Here is a 5,201-nt window from a genome sequence, read left to right as displayed (position 1 = left end):
AACAAACAGGCCCAAAACCATAATACTACCACCACCATGTTTCACAGACGGGATAAGGTTCTTATGCTGGAATGCAGTGTTTTCTTTCTCCAAACATAACGCTGCTCATTTAAACCAAAATGTTCTATTATGGTCTCATCCATCCACAAAACATTTCTCCAGTATTACTCTGGCTTGTCCACATGATCTTTAGCACACTGCAGATGGGCAGCAATGTTCTTTATGGAGAGCAGTGGCTTTCTTCTTGCGACTCTGCCATGGACACCATGGTTTTTCAGTGTTCTCCTGATGATGGGCTCATGAACATTAACATTAGCCAATGTGAGAAAGGCCTTTAGTTGCTTAGAAGTTATCCTGCAGTCCTTTGAAACCTAGTGGACTTTTACCCGTCTTGCTTTTAGAGTGTTCTTTGTTGGTGGACCACTTCTGGGGAGGGAAACAGTGGTCTTGAATTTCCTCCATTTGTACACAATCTGTCTGACTATGGATTGGTGGAGTCCAAACTCTTTAGAGATAGCTTTGAAATCTTTTCTAGCCTGATGAGCAACACCAACTATTTTCTGAGGTCCTCAGAGATCTCATATGTTTATGCCATAATACACTTCCACAAACATTACCAAACTTTGATAGATCCATGTTCTTTAAATAAAACAGGGCACACACTGACACCTGATAGTCATCTCACTGATTAAAAACACCTCTGAACAGATGGACTTTAATTTCACCTTCAAATTAACAGCTAAACCTAGAGATTCACATACTTTTGCCGCTCACAGATATTTAACATTGGATCATTTTCCTGAATAAATAAATGACATATATATAATGACAAGTATATATTTTTATCTCATTTGTTTGATTGGGTTTTCTTTGTCAACTTTCAGGACTTGAAAATCTGATGATTTTTTGGGTTATATTTTTGCAGAAATATAGACAATTCTAAAGGGTTCACAAACTTTCAAGCAGCACTGTATGTATGTATATATATATATATATATATATACAGTATATATATACTGTATGTATATATATATGTATATATATATATAGCTATTTTAAAATTTCTGATGACTTTTCCAGGTTGTACGAACCCTGATAATAGTTATTTAATTTAATTACATTTTAATTACATTCCATTTCTACCTCAAATACTACCTCAGAAAATGTTTCAAAAAGTGATTCCCTGCAGGCTTAATCATGTATGTTGCATGATGTATGTACATGATTCATTTTATAGTGCCATGGAATGCATTGTGCCCCATTACATGAAGATTTACTTTCACTGGGTTAAAGTTCAAAGTCATTATGCATTTTCTTTTCTTCCTCAAAGTCTTTAAAAACATTTAATGTACAATTAAAATGGGCTCTCAATCTGTGTGTGTACCACACACTTAACCTTTGACCTTTAATCCACAATGAGGCAGCACAATGTATGATTTCACTCCTCTGCAACTTTAAAGTTTTAATGTAGAGCAGAGGAGAGAAGGGACAGAAGGAGTGCTTAATAATTACAGGCTATGAAGGCCAGGGTCTCGCCACACTCACACTGGGCTGCTGGGTTATGTTTCACAGCAGGCTGGTCGGTTATTCATCTTTCTGTTCCCTCCCTAACACTGCTTCAACCTTCTTCAACCTTCCCCTACATAGTGCTCAGAGCAGCAAACACATGGGAACACAGTGTGCTCCAGGTTGTTCTGATGCACACATGCACATGCAATCACACGCTCAGGGTATTTCGGGAAAAAAAATTGACGTGTCAAACAGGAATGTAGGTAAATGATGACAGAATTTACATTTTTGGGAAACTTATGTCTTCAACTAGCTTAACCAATAAAATTTCCCTGCTTAACTAAATCATCTGTGATACATTGTGATATATATATATATATATATATATGTATATATATATACTACCACACGAATACCACTGGGGTCAGTAAGGTTTTTAATGTATTTAAAAGTAGCCTCTTAGGCTGCATTTATTTGATCTAAATATCATTTAGATCATTTTTGCATCAAACACTGAATAGAATAGCCATAAAAAAGTGACCCTAGCCAATGGATTTGTTTTTTAGCAGGCAAGTGCACCATGATAACCCATAACCTTATAAATAGTGCTAGGCAACGATTAATCGCAATTAAAATAAAATAAAACATTTTTGTTTACATAATATATGTGTGTGTGCTGTGTATATTTATTATGTATATATAAATTATTTATATTCATATAATTTATATTATATATAAATATATTTAATATATAAACATAATATATTTTACGTAAATATATACATGCATGTGTGTGTATTTATATATACATAATAAATATACACAGTACACACACATATACTATGTAAACAAAAACTTTTGTTTTGGATTCGATTAATCACAATTAATCGTTGCCCAGCACTACTTATAAAACAGGGAAAATTTACTTTTATTTGGCTTGTTTCTAATTTTATTGCAAGTATGCCTGAGGTGATTTTCCACACAGTTTCAAGGGCCAAACTGTTGCACCTCACTCTGTTTGTCTCCTGTAATCTCTCTTTTCATCTTTCCACAGCCTCTCAGATGCAGATGTTAATTATTAAGATATATAAGGAGATATATAAAATCTCAGGTCCCTCCCCTCTTAATCCTGAGGAATGCTGGGGCTGTGATGAATTCTGAGAGGTTCCTCGCTAAACCCTTAACTATTTAATTACTCGGTCATGAGCTGGAACATTCGATTTAACCCGTCTTTATAGCGGGACTACACACACAGTTTTGCTCTTGTTTTCAAAATCGTATATTGTTTTTATACTGAGCTAATGATATTTTCTATCTATTATTCCAAAACCTTACGATGACAATTTTTAATGGATGGTTTCTCTTTCTGAGACATCAACCTGGGTTATCCCGAATAGAGAATAATGCATAGAAAATTATGAGTCATCTGCCACCTTCAAATTATGCCACGTCTGGCTTTTGACAAAAGGCAGGCAGTAATGATAAAGTGTCACTAAATAGCATCCATTTGGGCTTTCAGTCCAAAAGTGCACATATTTAGAGAAATATTTATATTTTTACGTTTACTTCATATTGCTTTAGACCAGGGGTGGGCAAACTTGACCCTTCCAGGCCACTTTCCTTCATTGTTTAGCTCCAACCCTAATCAAACACACCTGAACCAGCTAATCATTGTCTTCAAGACTACTAGAATGCTACAGGCAGGTGAGTCATATCAGGGTTAGATCAAATCTCTGCAGGAAAGTGGCCTGGAAGGGCTAAGTTTGCCCATCACTGCTTTAGACAGAATCATTATTTCTAGTCATTTTTCACTGAATTGTGTGACCTGATGAACAGTCACTCATATGACTCACAGGTATGTCACTCATATTGCATGATCATAACCTGCCCTGTCTCTTCTGATGACAAACTTCCATTACACTTCTGCATTCTGTTCTGTACGTAACAAACCCAGAGAAACATTTCTAGACCCCTGCATTTCAGTCCGAGCCCGACAGGGCCCTACTTATTTACGCCCCTGGGGCCGGGCTTTGGGCCAATTTTCAGGTCACAGTTCACAGGCAGGGGCATTTGGCTGTTTTAGGCTTCTCCTTCTTTTTATACTTTAGACATCCATCAATTAAGGAGATGAAAAAGATGTGCTGCGCTGGTGGAAACAACACAAGTCCATGCTACCATGACTGACAAGACTGGCTTGCACGATGTTTAGCGCCTGCGCCACATTGAGTGTGCCTTCAGGGCAGCTGGAGGAGTTATAAAATGAATAAAGGAGAACTGGACTAAAACTAGGGCTGCCACCATTTTTCTATTCGTCTAGTAGTCGTTAATTTAAGTGACTAATCACATGTTTATATTATTTTAATTATTTAAATATATACAATATTGAGCATTTCATTTATAGGTTAGCCTATTCTGCGTTCAAGCGCAGATATAAAACTTGCAACAAAGCACCGGCAAAAGTAATGACTATGAATGTGCCGGGGGGAAAAATAGTATGGATATATTTTAATTATTTATTAATAAACTAGTGTTTTCTGAGTCAGTGTTGGCTGCAAAGATGAAGTGGAAGCTGACTCGCCATCTCTGCAGTACAAGTGATGTGCCTTTAGAGAGAAATGCACCTTTCATACGGATTACATAATGAGAGAATTTTTGTTTTCGATTTGAATTGGTTAATTTTAAAGTAGACATTTCAATATCTCTATAGATATAGTTCTCATGTCAGTGAGGCAAGCACCCTATATGCTATGTTTCAGTTTATTTTTGTGACGCGCTCCAGTTCACAGAGACCGAGACAGCAGAAAGCACATCCTATTTGTTTTCTTTAATTTAACAAAAACACAACGTTTTGTTGATATTGTGAGTGTACACAAAGAACAGTAGACCCTTTATAGGGTGTTGAATGATGTATTACTCTTATCTGAGTTTTTTTCCACCATTATTTGGAGGGGGGTTGCCAGTGATTGCACCAGCGCCTCCATGTCATGCAGTAAGTGTGATTTTTTTGGGTTTTTTTTACTAGTCTAACGTCTAACTGTTGGAAACTCTTGAAAATAAGAATGGCCATGTCCTGTGGTAAAGCCTTGGTTTAAAGTGAGTTCTGAGTAAAAGCATAGTAATTTTAATATTTGACTTATGTAGCATTATGGTAAGTGTAGCTCTAATGCACTTGTTACCCTGTTGTGCTATTTCATGGTGCATATGAAATATTCTTTATAATAGGTTGATAAATGTATATTGGGATCAGAGCAATGTGGACCAGGAGGCACTGGACTATAAGGAGTGGATGAAGAGGTTTTATAAAATGAAAAATAAGAAGCTGAAATGTTCTGCCTCCGGTTGTGCACTGTGTGCAATATTTAACAACCTTATGTTTATGTTCAACACTGCAAAAGGGCCACCCTTACCAAAAAGAAGTATACTTCAAGTTTATTTTATTAAGTATACTTAAGTAAAGTTCAAGTATAGTTTTAAGTATACTTTATGTAGTAAGTATACAAATACTTGTAGCATTTTTAGTACACTTTGAAGATTAGTCTCAGTAAACTACTAGTTTAGTAGCTTTATACTGCAAGTATACTCGTATACACTTTTTTTTTAAGTGAACTTTACATCACTTTAAGTATACTACTATGTCCCTATTTAGGTATTCATTTGTATATATTTTGTTATATGAATATCTGAACATACAA

The 5,201-nt window shown here is 35.8% G+C and overlaps 1 protein-coding gene across 1 annotated transcript in view; it reads right to left on the bottom strand.

Moving 5' to 3' along the window:
* LOC107751876 (protein cordon-bleu-like) overlaps positions 1-5,201 on the bottom strand; it is an 83,696-nt gene that overhangs the window by 43,850 nt on the left and 34,645 nt on the right.

The sequence above is a fragment of the Sinocyclocheilus rhinocerous genome, unplaced genomic scaffold (genome assembly GCF_001515625.1).
Source record: "Sinocyclocheilus rhinocerous isolate Xijiao unplaced genomic scaffold, SAMN03320098_v1.1 scaffold752, whole genome shotgun sequence".
Taxonomy (NCBI): domain Eukaryota; kingdom Metazoa; phylum Chordata; class Actinopteri; order Cypriniformes; family Cyprinidae; genus Sinocyclocheilus; species Sinocyclocheilus rhinocerous.
Note: the sequence above shows the minus strand (reverse complement) of the source record. Positions and strands in the feature narration are given on the sequence as shown.